The sequence below is a fragment of the Sciurus vulgaris genome, assembly GCF_902686455.1.
Source record: "Sciurus vulgaris genome assembly, chromosome: 6".
NCBI classification, from domain to species: domain Eukaryota; kingdom Metazoa; phylum Chordata; class Mammalia; order Rodentia; family Sciuridae; genus Sciurus; species Sciurus vulgaris.
The window spans coordinates 128,530,396-128,552,764 of NC_136466.1; the positions used below are offsets into that span (position 1 = coordinate 128,530,396).

General features: G+C 41.8%; 1 long non-coding RNA gene across 1 annotated transcript in view; it reads right to left on the reverse strand.

The window, feature by feature from the left end:
* Positions 1–5,685: 5,685 nt before the first annotated feature.
* The window catches only part of LOC306663137, a 61,270-nt gene continuing 44,586 nt past the window's right edge, over positions 5,686–22,369 (reverse strand). Inside the window, exon 3 of the long non-coding RNA XR_013764375.1 lies at positions 5,686–6,146. This is a non-coding gene — a long non-coding RNA (uncharacterized lncRNA). The remainder of the gene's footprint in view (positions 6,147–22,369) is intronic.

A 22,369-nucleotide genomic window follows, 5' to 3' on the forward strand; every position in this document is an offset into this window, starting at 1 on the left:
AAAGCAGCATGTTGGACTCTGGGAAATAGGAGGCCTCAGTAACATCACAGTGTAAGTGACACCAGGTGTGATGTTGAAGGAATCACCCTGTAAGAGAACTGGATGGTATGTGGGTGAATAAGGGGAATTTGAAATGAGAGAAATGAAAAACTCAGGCAGGAGTAAGACAGGCCTATCCCTGTGGTAAACCAGAGGTGAGAAACGCCTTCAGGAAATAATTGAATGATTCTGAATGAAACATGATAGAGATGAGCAATGTCTGCGGGAAGGGTGGGAGAAGGATGGTAAGGATGGCAAGGACAGTTTTGTAGTCGCCCCTTATCCATGGGGAGACATCCCAAGACACCCAGTGGATGCCTGAAAACTACAGATAGTACCAAACCCTAAATATAGTAGGTTTTTCCTATACATACCTACAATAAAACTTCATTTATAAATTAGGCATATGACGAGGTTAACAATAACTAATGGTAAAATAGAACAACTATGAAAATGTACTGTAATAAAATTAATGTGGATACCATCTCCGTGTTTTTTTCTGGAACATTGCTCTTTTTACAGTTTGCCTCTAATAATTCCAGGGTCTGAATTCCTTAAGGATTTGTTTCTGTTGTCTGTTGTTTCATTTGCTTATATATCTGGCTATTGAAGGGAAGTTAAAATTTCCCCTCTGAAGGTTCAGTAATTAAATCTACTGAAACAAACTAACAATAGGCAAATCAACAGGAAAAGATATGTACATTGATTTAAAAGAAGCCAGTGTTCATCATATACCCCATAATCCCAGTTTCTAGAGAGGCTGAGGCAGGAAGGATTGCAAGTTCAAAGTCAGCCTGGGCTACATAGCAAGACTTCATTTCAAAAAACAAAACAAATGAATTTATTAGCATGCACATGTGCATGGGAGTCACACAAAATGTGAAACACAAGGAGCCAGATGGTTGAGGCTTAGATATCCTCTCCACAGTGGAGAGGGAAGTAAGGAGGCCATAGGCAATATTGGAGGTGTAGTAAATTATTTTTAGGAAAAAGAATGAGCCCAGAGAATACACAGTGGCCTGAGACAAAGTTTTTTCTGGGTTCTGCATGTGGTGTTTGATTCCTGTGTGTGAGGCGGGGAGATTAAACCAGGGTCTCATGAATATTAAGTAAGCCCTCTATCACTGGGCCACACCCCCAGCTGCTTGGGTGTGGTGTTTGATTTTCACTTTCTTCTGTGATAAGAGTTTCATCTGCCTTGGTTATTCTGCTGTGGTAGGAGATTTGAAGGCAACGTTCCTCCCTGGTGGCTCTGGTCTTTACGAAGATAAGGGAACTTCAGAGAAAGCTTTCCCCTGCATTTGCTGTTCCCTGGGGATTCTAGGTTTGAAGTCCAAAGTGCCATATTCTGCCCCAATACTACCATTGAGTGTTGGTATTGTATTTTAAAAATAATTTCAGGCAGTGGTGTTGGGATAAAAGTGCCTTTCTTTTTTGTCTCTTGGGATTATAGTAGTGAAGGCATGTACCTCAAAGTTGTTTTGCTGAAAGTCAAACTCCTCTTCCTCCCCCCAACACTTGCATCACTGGGGTTCACGTCCTCTGGGGTCTCTCTCCTTGGCTTGAAGATGGCCACCTTCTTATTGTGTCCTCACTGGGGTCTTCCTTCTGTGTATGTGTGTTCCTGTTGTCTCTCTGTGTATTCGAATTTCCTCTTCCTATAAGGACACCACTCAGGATAGGATAGGGTTAGGTTCTATCCTAAGAGCCTAATTTTAACTTAATCACCTCTTAAATGGCCTTACGTCTTGGGATATTCAGGTTGCTATAATAAAATACTATAAACTGGGTAGCTTATGAACAACAGATATTAGATTTTCACAACTCTGGAGGCTGGGAAGTCCAAGGTCAAGGTGGTCAGCAGGTTTGTTATCTGGTAAGGGCCTCCTCCCTTCATAAATGATGCCACCTTGCTGTATTCTCTTTTATAAATGCTCTGATCCCATTAATCAGAATGACACCGTGGAAACCGTAATCATCTCCTAAACGTTCCACTCTGAATACCACCACATTGGAGATTTTCATGTATGAATTTGAGAGGGACCCTGACATTTTTGCCAGGACACTTTCTCTCCAAATGCAATCACATGCTGAGTGACTTGGAGTTAGGGTTTCAACGTGTGAATTTCGGGGGACAGGAGTGAGCCCAAAACAGAGCCTGATCCCTATTGCCTGCATTTCCAAGGCTCTCCTATCAGTGTATGTTCAACTGGGCTTGGCCTAGGGAAGATTCTGGAGGGAGCTGGCGGAGTGGGAGGAAGGAAGTGCTCCAGAGCCGCCTCATTGTGAGGCTTTCCCTGGCAGGCCTGTGGCACCAGCTTCTGCTGGTGAGACAGGTCTCTGAGTTTGGCAGCACTGCCTCTTCCCTGTGACCCTCCAGACCTGGAGCAGCTTCCTGCTGCTGCTGACCTCTGGGTTGTCTCCCTGTCCTCTGGCTTTTCATCACCTAGATAACAAATGGTGTGAAATACGTCCCCCATTAGGGTGGAAATTATTCAAGGGCCATGATGATTTCTGCTTTCCTGGTAAGAACCTAACCAGTACAAATATCTTCTCAAAAACATAATCACTGTACTTACATGAGGAGGATTATAGGCATGTGGGAAAATGAGTTCTCCTATCTTAAAATAGCTTTGAAGAGTCTGCTACCCCTTTCCCAATTTCTTTTTATTACCAAGTCTCTCAAGAATACATCTATTCTACTGCCTTTCTTAGTTACCTACTGCTGTGCAGCATTTGGCTTTAAACTTAGCAGTTCCCAGAACACACATAGATATGATCTCCAAGTTCCTCAGTGGGAGGAGTCCAGGCCTGGCTGGAGGGCCGCCCCTGCAGAGGGTCTCACAGGCCACGAGCAAAGTGCACAGGGTGGTACTCATCTGGAGGCTTCGCTGGAGGGAAACCACTCATGCCTGGGCTCCTTCAAGCTGTTGGCAGAATTTGTTCCCCTGAGATTATAGGAACAAGATCTCTGTTTTCTAGCTGGCTATTGGTCGGAGCTTCTGTCAGCTTCTAGAAGTCAACCACAGTTCCTTGCCACATGGGTCTCTCACAACATGGCAGTTTATATCTTTATCAGTGAGTTTTTTCACTCCAAGAGTCTTGTGTATCAAAACACAATCAACATCACGATATTCCATCGCCTTTACCACACTCAGAAGCAAGTCTCGGCTTCTATCAATGCTCAAGGGGTGGGGATGATACAAGGGCATGATTCACTAGGGTCACCCTACTGGGCCTCCATCACACCACGGGTGGGGTGAGCAGATGGCAGGTTAGTGCACCAAGCAACACGTCTCCAGGCACCCGTGACTCTTTCGAGACAAGTGAAGGTTGCAGAGAGCAGCTCTGGGGAGCCAGAAGGGCAAAAATGATGGGCTAGTTCGTCCCGCTGCAGGAAGTAGAAAGAACCAGGGCTGGGTAGGGCAGGGGCTGAGAGACTGGGGCAGGCTTGGGGCAGCCCCTTGAAGGTGCTGCCAGGACCTGATGAGCCTCTGATGTGAGCAAGTCCAGCTGGTTGCAGAGGGACTGTCCAAGGCCCTGGAGAGTAGGAGGGGTGGACTCCAGAGAACTGGGTGTGATGCTAAGGAGAATGTACGAAAAGGTATTCCAGTTTGGTAATCCGAGGGCTCAGTTCCTCACACGCCTCACCTCCTCTCCTCCCTCCTAGCCAACTTCAGAGAGCTGGGAGGGTGGGGAATAGTGAGCAACAAGACCTTCGCCAGGCTTCGTTTTCTTGGTCTGTGCAGTAGTGCAGTAAGGGCAGGAGCCGCTTTCATTTCCTCTTTTCAGTGCTCCTCGGCCCATTGTTAAGTTTCCTGGCTTCATCCAAGTCGTTTCTACCAGCTCTTTGAAGTAGTTGGCTGGGAACTCCTTAAATTGTGCAGGTCAGTGCAGTTCCACGGCACTGGGCTGCCCTTTCTCTCTTCTGCCTCTTTTAACACCTTTTTTTTTTTGTCAGGGAGTTATACATTTTGGAGTTTCAGCTTTCAAAGTACTAATGAAATCTCAAGTTCACATCTCTAACCTTGCTTGTCTTCTAGGCAGGTACTTGGAAAAAAGGAGAGGACGCCATGGGTGGCCCAGCCAACGCGTCGAGTTCTCATTTCATCTACCTTCTCTGCAAGTTTCTACGATGTCCAGTCTAAGAAACAAAACCCTTGAAATCTTTTGGAAATAATATGATAAGCAACATGGAATTATTCTTGAGCAGGAGCATGATAGGATGAATCACCCTGTTCTCTTACTTATTTTTTAATTTGCTCTTTTTAGTTCTACATGACTGTAGAGTATATTTTGACATGATACAAATATGGGGTACATCTTATTCTAATTAGGATCCCAGTCTTATGGGATCTCCATGATGTGGAGATTCACTGCGGCGTATTCATATATGAACACAGGAAAGTAAAGTTAGAGTCATTCCGCAGTCTTCCCTATTCCTGTCCCCCTCCCTTCCCTTCACTCCTGTTTATCTAGTCTACTGAACTTCTATTCTTCCCCTCCCGCCTTATTGTGTGAAAGCATTCACATATCAGAGAGAATATTTGACCTTTGGTTTTGGCAATTGGCTTACTTCACTTAGCATAATAGTCTCCAGATCCATCCATTTACTGGAAAAAGTCATAAAATCATTCTGCTCCTCGGTATACACCCCAAAGACTTAAAATCAGCATGCTACAGTGATGTTTATAGCAACTTGATTCACAATAGCTAAGCTATGGAACCAGCCTCGGTGGCCTTTTCTTTATATTCCCACATCCAAACTCCTGTGCTGGACTTTTCAAAGCCACCATCAATCAGTTCTACTCCCTCCCACCCTCCCATGGCATCCTCCAGTGTCCAAGCCTTTTCTTTGGACAGGTTTTTCTTTTTGCTGACTCCTTTTGCAAGAAAGGATCACCCAACCCCTTCCCTTGCACTAAAAAAATCACAGAGAAGAATGTGAGAGAACCTGGGTTCAAATCCTAGTTCTTTCTCTTATTGGTTTATCCTCAGCTTTAACATGGGTTGAATAATATCTATGTCATAGAATTGTTTTTAAAAGTAAGTGACTTAATGGAATATTACTCAGCCACAAAGAAGAATGAAATTATGGCATTTTGCCAGTAAATGGATGGAACTGGAGTCTATCATGCTAAGTGAAATAAGTCAATCCCAAAAACCAAAGGCCGAATATTCTCTGTGATATGTGGATGCTGACTCACAATAAATGTGTGTGCGTTGGGCAGGGGAAGTTCACCAAACTGGACGGGGGGGAATAGAGGGAAGGGTATGGGGATGGGAATGGCAAAGACAGAAGGAATCGAACATAACTTTCCTATGTTCATATGTGACTACATCATGTACAACCACCAGAATAGGAAGTTATACTCCATGTATATATGTCAAAATGCATTTTACTGTCATGTATATTTAAAAAGAACAAATAAACAAAAAGTATCTTAATATATGCAAAGTACTTAGAACATTCTAATTAGAAAGGCGGGGGGAGCTATGGCATCCATTTCTCTGTCATAGATTGACTATGTCACCACCTGTCATCAAACAAGAATATGACTTACACATTTTGATCAATATTTTATATCTTATTGTAATTGTGTAGAAGTACAAGCTACTATGAATCTTAGAAAACTATCACTCTGATTTTGGAAGGGCTCTTTCTTCTTCCCTCCCCACTAACCAAATTCTATCCCTTTCTTCAGGAGCCAGTTTAAGTCTGATTTCTGTGACACTCTTCTATGCTGCTTCAGCCCGCACCAGACTCTCATTTCTGGAAATGTGTGCCTGGTGGGTCCACCACATAATGCCACCAAACTTGGCACCGAATTGCTTTTGTGAGTCAGTGTGTTCTGTCAGGGTCACCAAGAGTGACCTTAATAAATAGCTCTCTACCTCTCTACTGAGTTCTGGCCAAGTGGAGAACTGCAGCTAATAACTGGAGGGTGAACTCAAGTGGTTACCTTTGTTATGGACAGAACTGTATTGTGGGCTGTACTACAGAGTGAGGGCCGAACACATTCTCCCCCAGATCAGAAAATGCACCACCTTCTCCTCGTGGGACTGCATCCAAAGTCATGCCTCTCCAAGTGAGTCACCCACCTTTCCTGAAAGAACAAGAATAGTACACATAAAGCCAAAGGAATGTTTAAGGAAAATTCCCCTTCTTAAAAACCAAGATGTGGGATAAAAGCCCACCCCTGTAGTGAGATTTTCACATGTACACTAGAAACCCTTTGGGGGCAGTGTCTAGATCTGAAGACTTGAGCAATCCCTTTAACACCTAAAAGGGTATAGGCATATAACAGCTGCTCAAAATGATTCCAGGTCCTGTTCTAACCTCTGTCTGTATATTAGCTTAATCCCTAGAATGATCCTAGAAAGCAGCTGTGTTAACAATGCCGTTTTACACTCGAGGAAACTGAGGAATAGAGCTCAGTCCGTCACTGAATGGTAGAGCTGAGATTTAAACCCAGTCTGGCCTCAGAGTTCTTGCTTTCAACCACCATATACTGCTCTGATTAAATTTCAAAGGCAGCAGTGTTAGTGAAAAGAAGATTGTAAGAATTCAACTAGATGAGAACCAGCTCTGTTAATGTCCCATTAAGGGAACTTCTACAGATTCACAGCTAGTATTCAGATAGAGTCATCAGAGAAAGTACTACATCAACTTTCCTTCTTTTTCTTGCTTTTTACTTTTCCTTGCAGTACTGAGGATTGAACCCAGGGTCTCACACATGCTAGGCATGCACTCTACCACTGAGCAATATCCTCAGTCCCTTTTTAAAATTTTGAGTCAGTCTCACTAAATTGCTGAGATTGCCCTTAAACTTGTTATTCTCTTGCCTCAGCCGCCTGAGGAGCTGGGATCACAGGAGTGCACCATTATTCTCAGACCCTTTTTAACAAAACTATCAAAGACTCTCAGCAATCCTGTGAAATAATTATTACCACATGCACATGGAAAGAAGTCTGTTCTTTTCAACTTAAGGTACTACTGGAATCGTTTTTAATGTAAGTCTTTTGTACAAAAATGAACCAAAGTCTCTCACATTTAACTCACAAAAAATGTTTTTGGCTCTGATCCTTTGTTGCCAATGTGATTAAAAGGCACTTTTTATATACTAGAAAGATAAGGATGTTTAGTTTATTGCTTCACAGGATAACAAAGGTTAAAATCGTGTCCAAATATTAATTATATTTGATCACATAACTTTTATCGTATTTCTGTTGTCAAGTTCAGCCTGAGTCCTATGTAGAAAGAAAAAAAAAAAGAAAAAGAAAAAAAAAAAAAAAATCAATGTCTTTTTGTTGTTTTTTTCTGTTTACCACTAGAGGACACTAGTCTTTTAAAAACCGGGCCCTATGTACTCTGTTTCCTAAGGTTTATCAGGGAGAGAACAGACAGGAAAGGCTGTGTTACATTCTGTCTCAGTCTCATTATCATGAAATATCTAAAGTAGAAAGAAACTTCATATCAATCCCACCGATATGCTATTCAAGATAACTATTGTTGATCAGGGTCTATTACTGGCTGAGTTCCCTGCTGGGTGCTTTCTGTGCATTACCTCTGAACTATAGAACACTGTTCTCATTTTACAGATGAGGAAAGTGAAGTTAGGGATAGCCATATTTTAGTTCCTTAACATCACACGGCTGCACACAAGGATCAATTCAGGCTTTGAACCTAGATCAGGGTAGGTGACTAAAAAAGGGAAATTGACAGGGATGCCACTGGAGAGGCTGGGGAGTTTATGCCACTGCGTAGACCTCTGCGGTTCACCTGGACGATGGCAGGTGAAGGAAGCTAAAGATGCTGGGAGCCGGGGCGCATGCCTGTAACCCCAGTAGCTCTGGAGGCCGAGGCAGGAGGATCACAAATTCAAAGCCAGCCTCAGCAACTTAGTGAGGCCCTAAGCAACTCAGTGAGACCCTGTCTCTAAATAAAATGTAAAAAAGGGCTGGGGATGTGACTCAGTGTTTGAGTGCCCCTGAGTTCAAGCCTCCCTACATCCAATCCTGGGTGTGCGCCTGCACAAATCCAATTACTTCTCATTTGTCCTGCCCTTTTCACTTGAATGTAATTAGTGGGGTATTTAAGGGGCCAGCTATAATAAAACATTTTATTTAATTAAGGATTTGTGTTTCTGCCTGAGACTTTCATCAAACCACTTTTCTTATATGATCAAGATATAAGTGAATATGTCTAGGGAAGGTGCTATTTTTACGTGTAATGTCTGGGGGTCTTGATAGTATGATTCTGGTATGAAATTGTGCTGTAATGACTTTTCATCTTTTCACAAACGTGGCTGCATGTGGTAGTGATGTGCATTAAATTTATCCCACACACGAAATAGTAATTCCATTGAAATTGATCAGGCATGCGCCGTATGGCATCGATGTTAGTAAAATATCAGTTCTAGTATTGCTGTGACTCTGAGTCAGTTCACTGTGATCACCATGAACTTCACTAAAATTCCTGTATTTATCAGTAGAGGGCCATTTAATAAGTTAGTATTTTCACATTAGACAATAAATTTTAATCCTGATTGTATCGACTATATCTACAAAGGCATCCTGATTCATCCTGCATGAAACATATTTTGCCCCAAAACAAAAACTACTCAAACATTAATCTTCAAGAATACGAATAAAGAACACATTGCCTCTCAATTTTGTACACAGGACCAAGGATTAAGGATGTGTTTGTAGCTTTAGTCTAGCAAGTCATTTCTTTATTAAGGCACAGAGCTAAAAAGAAAAAAAAGAAAAATTATTTTTATATATACATGTATTTTATATATATATATGTATATATAAATTGGGGGACAAAAGGAAATGGGAACACACATCCCATACATTAATTTCAATTAAATTAGACATGAGGCATTTTGAATCTAGAAATATCTTTGACTGGCATTGGTATTTTAATTCCTCCTTCTACTCTGGTATAGTGGAGCAGCTGCTGTTCCCCAAAAGAGCCTATTAATGTGGCTTTGTCTTTTTAGTTACTACTTTATTCTAAAGACAAGTAAGCCAGTTAATTTTATTAATTTAAAAGTCTCTGAGAGAGCAACAGCATACAAGGATTTTAAAATCTGTAAGAGAATAGTTCATTATCAGAGAAATTTTTTCACAGTATCAGTGCAAGAGATAATATCCTGAAGGCATAGGTGGCAGATCAAATTATGGTTTGTTTACTGGCTTTCTGGAGCCTTAAGCTCCTCTCCTGGACTTTTCAATTTGTTCTTCCTTATTCAAGGTAACAATAGCCGTGTTTGAAAGAAGATCCAAGTCAGGACAGCCAGCTGACTCAAAGCTTTTGTTCTGACAGTATTAGAATACGAACTAGCCCAGTTATTCTGGGGAGCTCCACATCCATTTTTTAAAAGGCCTAAATTCAATTATTGTTAAGTATGTAGGGAAACAAAATTTCACCTCTACCCTCTTAGGGTTTCTCAATGGGCCCTGAAAATTGACATGAAGAAGATCAACAGGAGGAAAGCATACAAATTTAATATGAGTTTTATGTGGCATGGGAGTCCTCCGAAGGAAATAAAGACCCAAATATACTGTGAGAGTTGAATACTTAAATACCAAATTGCATAGAGAGTAGTAAATTATAAAAATGTGATAAGGCAAAGAGGCTTGGGCTAGGATAGGTAATTGGGTAAAGAAGTGACTAGGGACCCAAGGGTTGGTTTAAAAGAGTGTGTTTGCATAGATTTCTCTTGGTCTCAGCTTCCCATCATTGATAAGAATTGCACTTTCCTTCTGTTATATGGAGGCCATCTTTCACATGGGAATTCCATCACCTGCTTTTAAGAAACAGAATATCAGAATGATCTTCTTGCACCTGCTGTTTTTATTAAGTGCCTTTGACTCAAAATAGCCAATGTGAAAGCAGCATATTCTACAGTGACATATTGTGATGCTTCAAATGGAATAAGTAAAATATGAAAGAGTGGGTATAATTTTTAATTATTTATCTTGAGGTGATTTTAGATTCATATACAATTGTAAGAAATAATACAAAGTGATCTCTAGAACCTTAACCCCTATGAAACCAGCTACCCCTAATGATAACATCTTGGGAAGCTAAGATACAGTAACACAACTGGGATGTTGACAACCATACAGACAAGGAATAGAGCTTTCTAGAAAGGTGATACTCTACTGAACCAGACCAGTGGCGCTTCAGCTAGGAGGTGTCAGTAGCACCAGGAACACTGAAGGGAGAAGAGAGGAGTAGTTTCTCTGAATACCATCCTTAAAAGTCAGTACTGCTCATTTATGATGTATTTTAAATTGCTGAGAAGGACATGGCTCATGAGCATATCTAATTCTTCTCTGCTGAACCCCTTTGGTTTATGCCCTTGCAGTTCCACTTCCAACCCTCCTACCTTGCTGTGTGCCCCAGGGGCTGACATCAACCTGTCTGAAGGCCCAAGCTCCTGACAAGCAGCTCTTTCCCTGAAGGCTGATGTCTCCAAGTGCTGCCTCTCACTCCCTGTCCTCACCCTTTTAGGTAGGGGTGGGAGGTACAGAACAGTTCTTATTGGTGCCCCTCACCTCTGCCCACAATTCTATGGAGTCCCTTCGTCAAGCTGGTTTTTGTCCCTCCCCTCGAGCATGTCACCTGTTTTGTCCCAGAATCCCCATAAATATGTTCAGTGAATACCAACTGACCACTACCTTCCTCCTTATGTACCCTCTTCTCCCTGGATTTTATGGACACTGTTTTTCTTCTCACAGATGAAGGGAGCAGTCAAGGAAGAAACTGGAGAAACAGCAACTTTGTGTGCTTGTGATGCTGGGGTGGAACCCCGGGCCTTGGGCACGCTGGGCTACACCGCCAGTCAACATCAACACTTAAAAGGAGACCTATGATAAAGACGAGTGGCTAGAAGACCCGGTGTGAGGCTCTGGGCTTCTCAACTCTGATATCTACTTCGTTAGCTCCCAGAAGCTTCTTTCTGGAGGCTCACGGGTACCTCAAACCAAATGCTTTATGGAGAAAACTGCAATGAGCTGCCTAGACCCACCTTAGGAATAAGGGACTTAGTCACTCATCTGCTGAGAATGTTGCTGGGAAGCAGCCGCCAGTCGATTGTCCTCTTTTGGGCTGCCCTGGTTGAAGAAAACTGCCTCAAAGTCATGCTTCCTTCCAGGGGCAGTCTGCAGCAGTGACTAACCAATGAGTCAGACAGAAAGGCCAGGACTTCTTAGCCCAACTTGGGACAGCTCTTATTCATTGTCTATTGCCACATAACCAATGACGCCAAAACTAACCACTTAAGACAACAGACACTTATTATCTCCCAATGTCTGGGGATCAGGAATCCAGGAGTGTCTTAATCCAGGTTCTGTCTCAGAATTTCTCATGACACTGCAGTGAACCCAGTGAAAAACAGGACCCTTAAGACTGAGGGAGTAATACATCTCAGAAGGGACCGAGATAGCCATGCTAGTTCTCAGATCTTATGGGATTAACAGACATACCAGAAAATAAGGAGTTAAAAAGTGGCAAGTCTTCAAGGCTGTAAAATGAAGATAACACATCTGGAGACAGGAGGTTGAGAAGTCAGCTGTTCCTTCAAAGGCTACAGGGTCAGCAGAGATGCCAAGAAGTCAGAGCCGAGGAAGACAAGCTCACAAAAATCAAACCCTCTGAGACAGGACATTAGTCTGCCCTGTCCTAAAAATAATAATAGTAGTTCTCTGAGATCACAAGGGGCAGATTTCTGGTGGGGAGGGACACGTGCATGGGTAGAATAGTCACTGAAGTCACCTGTTGCTTTTACTCTACTAGCCCAGGGTGGGTGGAGACTTAGGTGGCAATGAGACGTGAGTCCAGTGAAGAGGTGGGATGTGGTGTGGTGAAGAGCACGTGTGATGACTTCAAGCGAGCCAGTCCCCGCCTACCCCAAGGATGCCATGCAAGCTGCCCCTTTGTCCTTCAGGTCAGCCGGGGATTTCTGTTCTCATGCTGCCTCCCTCATACTCAAGCAGGAGAACAAAGAGTCTTCTTTCTGTCCTAGAGCCCAAGAACCCACTGAGTCAGTGACAAAGAAGCCTGGGGACCTACTTTGCTGCTCAGCCTCATTCCTACCTGGGCCTTTCCATAGGTTGGCTCACAATGTGGCAATAACTGCTGTGACCAGATCCAGATCCCATTTTCCGGGGAAAGTGGAATTCCTTAGTGATTTCATCCCAGTGCTATAGTTTTTGGTCACTTGAATAGTTACTGCTAGCTGTTAAAACATCCTGACCTCCAGGGCTGGGGTTGTGGCTCTGTGGTAAAGTGCTTGCTTAGCATGTGTGAGGCGCTGGGTTCGGTTCTCAGCACCGCATATAAATAAATAAAATGAAGGTCCATGGACAACTTTAAAAATACGTTGAAAAAAAAAAAAAACAATGACCTCCTTTTCTTATGATTTTTTTAAAGTTTTCCCTTCATCTCCACCGTATGGCACTCTTTTCCCTTCTTCCTCCTCTCCCGACCCCTGCAGAAGAACAGGGTATTGTCTGGTTCACACACACCTATGATTCCATCACATCCCCTGCTGAGACTGGCCAGGGAAGAAGGAAACAGGTCGCAGAAATGTTCTTGCCAGACCCTGCTTAGTGTCCTTGGGCCATGTAGACAGTTGGTAGACATCATTATCTGGTGTTGGGAATTGCTCCCAGCAGCAACTCCAGGTTCTGGGAGTTCCTTGGAAGAGATTCATTCTCAACTCAAGCCCAGCCTCTGAGCTGGCAGCCTTGCATCCAATTCCTTAGGTGTGTGCCTCTTTTTGTCCTCTATTTTGGTATTCCCAGACAAGATCAAATTTCCAATCCCACAGCCAACTCCCAGGACTCAAGGCTCATGTGGACTCCCTCTTTCAAACCTCTTGAAAGCCACAATTTTGTTGGGGACAGTCATTTCCCCTGTTCCATCTGACTGTCCCCCACAAAGCCATCTCTTCCCAGTATATTTTTCCTCTACTCCAGTAGGGCAGGGACTGCACAGTGAGGCTAGCACACCACCACTGTCCAAACAGGGGCAGCATATCAGATATCCACAAGCCTGGTCACTCACAGGAGGCCACTCAAACCCAGCCTCTTCCCTTGGTCTAGAGAATTAATAGCCCACCTGAGTATCCTACATCTGCAAAAGGCATGAGTCTCTCCCTTTCAACCTGATTTTATAACAGGGTGTCTCTTATGGGGACTGGTTCCCAACTCTCTTTAAGTCCTATCATAGGGAACCGACCCCCACATCTGTGGTTCTCAGAATTTATAATATGGGGGACTTAAATCATTTGATCCTCAACTGTGAACTTGAGAATGCCATTAGTCACCAAGACTTAGCAGCTGTTAGCATGTTTAAAATTAATCACCATTGCCCCAACCATTCTCTTATTCCATGTTGGCTGTTTTCGTGAAGGGTACAATTGTCCTCCCTACAGGTTGACCATCTAGCCTAGGATGAAGGACCTTTCCTGGAAAATCAGAAAGGTTAGACACCCTTCTTCCTAATCCCAGTGACTAGCCAGGACCTGTATAATTCAACCCCTTTCTTCATTACCCCTGCTCCAAGTGAGACTTATTCCTCTGCCTCTCACAGCCCACATAGCTGTTCCTCTTTTCCATCCTGCATCCAGTGATTCTCAATTTTTTCTTCTCATTGGAGTCATCAGGAAAAGCTTAGAAACTGTTCATGTCTGGATCTGTCTCCAGAGATACTGTCCAGAGATGCTGGTTTCAATGGTCTGGTCTGGGCCCTGGACATTCACCAGATCATTTTCACCTGCATTCTTCCACCTGACCCACTATAGATCTCCAGAGTCTCCCTCTTCTAGCCCACCCTTCATGCTGCTCTGCTTACAACTCCATGGGTCTCCCATGCCTTCAGGATAAAGCCCACACTCTGAAAGAAGGAGAGATGAGTCTAGTGGGGGAACTAGGGCCTGATCACGCACAACCCTAACTCAGGCTAAATCACAATGCATTCCTTCACATCCACCATGCTCTATGGCAACACCAGCTTTGCTAATAGAAAAATGACTCACTGAGCACCTACTGTGTGCAGAGGAGTAGGGATTCAATGATGAATAAAGCAATCAGAGTCCCAGACCTTATACTGCAGAGATAGTAGACTAGAACAATATGGAGCCCACAGCCACACTTCCCCAGCCCAGGGAGAACTGACCACACCCTTCTTTCTACCTATTATGACCTGAATGTGATTATGCAGTAGCATCTGTAACCCTTATTACAACTCCTTAGGTATATGAACGAACTTTTCTAAAAACTGAAGCAAAAGTACATCAAAGTAAAAAACTACATTTTAAAAATTTTATCTATAACATCAAGCAGACTACTCAGTACCCAGTAGATGCTCAGTAAAGAGTTTACCAAATGAAAGCAAGAAAAAATGACTTAGTCTGACTTTCCAAAGAACTACTTGAGAGGGTCTTGAATTCTATTCCCTTCATCTTCTAATAATTTTGCAGTTCTGTGATTTCCACTAGAATCAGTGACTAATGGAAGAATTTGTCAGGTATTCAGAGTGGTCCTAGTGAATCTGTCAAATAGTCATTGGGTCTATCTGGAAGCAACAATCCTTTCACAAGGGAAGTGAAGAGTCAACTGATGCATTCTCTCTACGACTCCTGGGAATAATGTCTTTAGTCATCCATTAATATTTTAGCAGAGATTAGTTACATGGTTTTATAGCATCACCTTTTACCATGGACATGGGCATGCTCAAAGACAATCCAGAGATAAAAGAATGGCCCTTTTCATGGTAGATTGAAAGAGGTAGTGCAGTTTCTGTGTTTGTTCAAGGATTATCAACAGTTCCTTACTTCTCAAGTTAGCTCTGGAGGAGACACTAGTGAGAGCCACAGAAAGACCTATGTGGCTTACTGAGCCCCTGGTAGATCTCTTGCTCAGCTCTCCATGGCACTTCCCCAACCCTGTAACCCAAGGCCTGGCTACTCAACTTTGACAATGCTTCTCAGCAGCTGGGTCAGCTCCTTACCTCCTTAGGCTCTCCAGCTCCCTCAGTTACTCTGCATTATCCATACAATGGTTTCCCTCAACTCAATGCCAAGACTTTCTACATCCTCCTGGGTGGGGCACACAGTGGTGCAGCTGCCTGCCAGCCCCATGGCCCAGGGCTCTAACAGACTGAGTCTCTCACAGGGATCTTCAGTCGCTTTCACTCACATACTTGGTGTCTCTGTTCCCTCTGGTAATCGGAATCTTGCTATTAATTGATTACAAGCCCTATTTTTTTGTTGTTTGTGCTTTCATTCTTTCCAACAATTACTAATTAAAAAGCATCAGCAACACAGTAGGACACAACTGAGTCCAGTGACTCCTCCACTCCACTTCAGTGTCAATACGTTACTTCCTCCGATTACTTGTTAAATAGAGTGACCAGTCATCCTAGTCCTGGTGGCCCTGTGACTGAGGGCTTTAGTATAGGGCTACCCAGCATGGCTGGCCACACCTAGAATGGAAGGGACTGAACACTCCAGAATAACAACGACAACAAATTGGAGGGAGAAAATTCTAGAGAGAAAATGAAGGAAAGCAAAACAGATTGACCAAGAGTGAGATGGGAGGAAAGGAAAATATTTATAGCAGAGGAAAATGCAATAAGGAAAATCAAAATAAGAGAAAACAGAATCCTGGGCAAATGATACCTTAGCGATTTAGTTAAAATGATCTGATAATAGATCTTAGAGAGAATAAACATATAAATAGACGAGAACTATACATGGTGTAGTGGTAAAGTGAGTGGGAGGTGAATGAAGGAAAAGACCTGTTCAAATGTATCCTTCTACACAAACTTATTTTATTTTTTTCTTTGAGAAAGTCACTTCTGGAAGGAACAGCTCATCTCTTTCCTGGTAATCTCAATCTCTCTCTCTCTCTCTCTCTCTCTCTCTCTCTCTCTCTCTCTCTCTCTCTCTCTCCATATAGTGTGTGTGTGTGTTTATATATACACTTATTTTATATATACATATATATCTTTATATATAAAGATAGCACTTTTATGTTTGAATAAAAGAAGGGGTATGTCAGTTTAAACTAATTACTTGTATGGAAGTAGTTTTCTCTTTTCTCTCAGTGAATAATGTTATCATTTTTGGAAAGTTACCAAGTAAGTCTGTATTTACTGTGGCTCCTTGGACTACCTGTAATTTTGTTAAGTCCTATATTTAATCTGTAGTTAATGAAGTATATAAATAATATATACAGTTCCGTTGAATCATTGCATAGTAGTTGTCCTATTTCCAGTATGTCGTTTTCCCTCTTATCTATTTTTTAATAAGGAGGGGTAAATTTTACCTTTGTCCTATAAAATATTATCTGAGTGACTTTTCTCAGAGAAGCTGTGGGTTAAGTGGGCATTTTTAGAAGAAGAAAATACAAGAAAGAAACTAAAATGAGAGAAGGTACCACTTAATTGGTGGGGAAAAGGTGGATTCATTTGCCCAAGTAATGTATCCCTTGGGTGGCATTGGAGAGAATAAAGAATGGGAATATACATCTCAGAGCACCTTGGCCAAGTTGGGACTCAGGGAGCAAACACATCCCTCCTCAAACACCTGGGGAGGTCAGGCAGGGACCATGAAAAAGCACTGCAGAATGGACCAGCTGGCTTCTGAGATATGGAGCATCAATGTTCTACAACAGCTCTGGGTGAAATTATAGCAGCTGATCCACAAATGAGGAACAAAATCATCATCACTTATGGAAGGTGTCTTAGTCCATTTTCTGTTGCTGTAACAGAATAGCTGACACTGGGTAATTTATAAAGGAAGATGTTTATTTTGACTCATCATTCTGGAGACTGTTAAGTCCAAGAGCAGAGTGCTCATGAGGGTCTTGTGCTACTGCTTCAACCCATGCTAAAAAGCAGAGGGCAGCAAGTACACATAGAAGAGGCAAACATGAAGACCCATTTTCTTTGTATCAGCCCAGTCTTGTAACTAATCCAGTCTTGTGAGAACTAATCCGATCACATGAAAAAGGCATCAATCCCTCCTATTGACTTCTTAAAGGTTCTATCTTCCAACACCACCACAATGGCAATCAAATTTCAACATGAGTTTTGGAGGGGACAAACCATATTCAAAATATAGCAAAAGCAAAAGTAACTTTTGGTAACTCTTGTTGAGGTTGTTATGGTTTGGACTTAATGTCCTCCCAAAGCTCATGTATTTGGCAGTGCAGGAATGTTCACAGGTGAGATGACTAGATTATGAGAACTATAACCACCTTCATTTGATGGATTAATAATTTGAATGGACTACTGGGTAGTTACTATAGGCAAGTGGAGTGTGGTTGGAAGAATTATGTCACTGGGGTATGCCCTTGGACTATATCTGTCTATGGCCCCTTTCTCCTTCTTTCTCCCTCTCTCTCTCTCTCTCTCTCTCTCTCTCTCTCTCTCTCTCTCTCTCTCTCTCCCCCCCCCTCCCTCTGTCCCCTTCCCAACTGCCATGAACTTTCCTCTGTCACACCCTTCTACCATGATGTGTCTGCCTTGGAGTCAGTCAACTATAGACTGAACCTCTGAAACCATGAGCCCAAAATAAACTTTTCTTCCTCTCGATGGTTCTGGCTAGGTATTTTGGTCACAGCAATGAAAGAATGACTAACACCAACGCTATGTTGAAATAATAAGGTGTGAATGATTTCAGAGCCAAAGTTCCTACTCCTTCATTTCAACAGTAGGTCAGATTTTCACTCATTCAAAATTTAAGAATAACTTGACCTAAGGTGAACCCTAAGAGGCCACATATTATATGCATCCTCTTATCTAAAATGATCAGAATAAACAAATTCATTGAAACAGAAAGTAGACTAGTGGTTGCCTAGTGTTGAGGGATGATGGGTGGGGTTGAAGAGAAATGGAAATGATGGATAATGGATACAGAGTTTCTTTTTGAGGTAAAGAAATTGTCCTAAAATTGATTGGGGTGATACTGAACAACTCTGTAGATATACTAAAGACCATATACTTTAAATGGGTAAATTATAGTATGTGAACATCTTAATAAAGCTCTTATTGAAAACAAAGAAGAACTTGACCTGGAGGCCCACTGCCTTCCTGTCCTTCAGTAAGAAATCTTTAGAAATATGTCAGCATAAGATCAGGCTTTTAGAGAAGTTTAGGCTTCAGTGGAACCCTAGAAATAAAGAATTCTAACCCAAATCCAGGAGTAAGAAATTGAACTGGTCTCTCACTGTGCATTGTGGATTGAATTATGTTCATATGTGGATGCGACCCTATGTGGAAATGAAATCTTTGCCGGTGTGGTCAACTAAGACAAGGCAGTGTCCAATTAAGTTGGCTGCTAATCCATTTTGTGTCTTTGTAAAAAGAGAAGACACAGATGAAGAAGACCACCATGGGAGGAAGCAGGCAACAAGACAGCAATGTCATCTACAAGTCAAGGACTGGCAAGGACTGCTGGCCATCCCCAGAAGTTGGGAGACAGGCAAGGACAGGCTCTCCCTCAGAAGTCTCAGGAGAAATCTGTGCTACCGATTCTTCAGTCTTACAAGTCCAGCCCCTCCAGAATTGTGAGAGAATACATTTTTTTTTGTTTGAAATCACCTAGTTTATATCATTTTACAGCACCCCTAGGACACTAATACAAGTGGGTCAGGAACAAAGTCCAGAAAAAAAGTAAACTCCTGCCAATTCCACTCTGCTGAATGGTATTGCTGCCACCAGGGCTTTGTGCTAATGACCCCACTAGAGAAACCACTTCTTCTGAGCATCCATGGGAGAGAATCAACCGAAAATAGTCCCTCTCCTGTATGAACCCAAGGCTGCCCCACTAGCTATACCTCTTGAAGGACAGCACGGTCAAATCAATTCTCTTTCTTACATCTCTCTAAGTTCCTAATTGTACCATATTTGAGTTTATTTTTTTTTATTGTTCTATGATGTATATGTCAGTATGAATTTACTGAAATTTGTTTACCTTTCATCTCCTTTTGTTTACCAAAATTTATCCCATTTCCTCACCAAATTACTTGTTATAAAGAAGGACCTTAAGATAAAATGTGAATGGTCTCAAGTCCTTCATCTTTCTGTTTTAATTTGAATTGATGTTCTTTTTGACTTGGCTGCAGCCAACATCTGGAATTCTTTTCTCTTTGCTTTCTGAAGTGATGCACAATGATGTGTCACCTGGACACTGAGAAAATTCTAATATATCTTGAATTGACACCCATTCTATCATTTCTTAAGCTCTGTGAGTCTATAATTCCTATAAAATGGACATTGGGGGAAAATAAAGTGGCAAAGAGACTCAATACAGGAGGTTTTCACTCATCTTTGTGAAATAGCTTCCTTACCTAGAACAACAACAAAAATTTATGTATTTTAGCAATCATTTAATTTCCAGTAACTCTTTTATGTTTCTAGACTGCTTCCTTTTAAAGCAAACTGTTCTTGTTTTTAAGTTAATATATGGTTTTGGTTCTCTCTGAACAAGAAAGGTAGAACTTTTTTTGAATTCTTTTCTGTTGCCTGAATTATCTTCATTATTGCTTGAATGATGTGTTTTATTGGTTTCTCCTACTGCTTTTCTTTCATGCTCTTTCTTCTCCTTGATTCTGGGGTTTTCTGTTTATGTTTATGAAGGCCTAGTTTCCACAGAAGCACAGACCCACTCCCGACCCTCGTCTACCCCTGGCTTCTTCCCTGATGGGGTACGCTGAATGCATGGGTGAGGTGTGACAAACACAGCCTTGGGTACAGGGGCTTCCCTCAAATGACAACTGATAAGAGTTATGTATTCTGGGACACCAAAACCCTCAGCAGGGACGCTGAGCACGCCACTCAGGATGGGGCGTGAACCAGCCTATACTCCTGACCCTTGGACTTCCTTTCACTGATTGTCCCCAAGATGCTGCACTACTTTCCACCATTCCTTTCCCTTTCACTGCACCCTTCTGTTCATCAAGCAGTTCTCTTTCTCAATGGATCAGTAACATCTTAAAAAGGATGACATTTTTTTGTCACATGGGTCAAGCACTGGGATGTTTAACATCCCTGGTTGCCAGGTTCTAAGTGATGGGAGGCACCAAGCAAAGCACAGTCCCTGATTGAGAGCTATTCCAAAATTCGCCCTATCATAAATATCACAGGGGATCCCAGGCACATACAGACCCAAAGGCCTCCCACCCCAACCCAAACCAGAATCTCCCCTGAAGAAACCTGAAAATCTCTATACAGGGAGTATTCCTTATCTAAACTGCTAGGGACCAGAAGTGTTGCAGATGGGGGGTGGTTTTTAGATCTTGAGGCATTTATTTATACATAATGAGACATGTTGGAGATGGGCCCCAAGTCCCAACATGAAATTCACTTATGTTTCCTATCTACCTTATACGCGTAGCTGGAAGGTAATTTGGTACAGTATCTTCAGTCTGCCTACATTTTGACTCCAATTCATCACATCAGATCAGGTGTAGAATTTCTCTTTTGTGGCATCATGTCAGCACTCAGAAAGCTGACTTTTAGAGTATTTTCAAATTTTAGATTTTCAGAATTGGGGTGCTCATCCTGAATTTAATGAGTCCTAGATGATTGCTTTCACCAAACAAATTAAGAGAGTAATACCTAGACTCTCACTTCCTCTTCCCCAATTTGTCAATTGCTTATTATGAGCCTAAAGTTTGCCATAGTCTGAGGTCACATGCTAAGCCCCTCTTAGTCTCTGCAGTGCCAGTCAAAAGCACAAAAGAAAAATTTATGTCACTCAATGGGATTGACAAGCAGGGAAGACAAACAAGTTGCTCAGTCTCTGATTTTTAACTAGAAAACGTTCTTAGATGGGAATATTATCTTCAAAACTTTAACAGGTCTTAAATGACTTTTTAGCCTTTGTTCTGAAAAGAATATTTTATAATTCATTACTTGTCATGAGAAAGCTTTTCATCTTGCCATAGGAGTACTTTTGAAGAAAAAAATATACTGCAAAATAACAGAATGCTAGGTAGATTTTTAAGACTTTGCTTAAAAAAAATCAGAATTTTAGAACCTTATAAGAGACTAGCAATACTGATCTACTAAGGAAGCATTTTCTTTTTAAATTGTATTTTGGTCTTCAAATAAGGTACAGATGTGTCTTATTTATCTATACAGGAAATAGCTATGAAAATATTCTCAAAGGTATTTGAAATACACAAAATGATGGCCAATATTTATTGAACTCATACTATGTACCAGGCTAAGTCCTTGACATCTTATTGGGTGACCAACATCCTAGTTTGCCTGGGATGTCCCAATTTTAGAATTGAAAGCCTTGTGTCCTGAGAAATCACTCAGGCCCACACAGAAACTGGGCTTATCAGTTACTGTCCCTCTTCCTCTCATTTAGTGTTCAAAACACATGGATGAATACTGTACGCATGTATTAAAATATTGCCCTGTACCTCATAAATATGTAGTTATTACATTAATCAAACTATTCTAAATGTTTTGGATGAAAATATCAGCCACCCAATTTGATCATTACACACTGCATCTGTGTACTAAATTATCACATCATACCCCCCAAATTTGTACAATAATAATGAAAGATAAAGGCAAACTATATGTGATAGGTACACCAAGTATATGTGACAGGTACTATAACTATTGCCATTCTACAGATGAGGAAACTGAGGCATAGAGGGCTTAAACAAACAGATCACAATTACCAGATTAGAAAGTGGCAGTTTGGGAACTCAAAGCCTTGTTGTCTACGTTTGTTTCCTTTTGAGGTCTACAGTCCCAATTATTTTGTTCTTTGCCATGGAGCTATGTCTTTGGAGGTTTCATTATTTTTCCTTTATCCCAGGGATAAAGTTGATTTAGAAACTTAGCACCAAAAGAGGATGTTTAGAATTTGATGGAAATCTCAAAATCAGTTTCACACAAAAAAGTCATATCTTATTCAATAGCAACAGAAAATTAAATCCACACTGAGTTTTCCAGGGTCTTGAAATGTTACTTGGAAAAAAGGAAGATACTGAGCTTGGAGAGAGAAAGAAAGAGTACAAGGAGGTTCCACCGTGTTGAAGGGCAGGGTGTTTCAGGGGACTGGCTCACTCCTACAGCTGCCTTAGATCACAGGGACACCCGTGCAGCACTTCAGAGAACATGGAGATGTTGGCTGCCCTGTCTACTGGAACCCCCAGTGGAGGGGAGGAAGGACATATGTTTTCCCTACCTGCCATTTAGCCAAAACAGCTTATTTAATTTTCCTCAGGAATAAACTCGAAGCTTAAGTTGAATCTAAGCTCAAGTTGAATCCTCCTT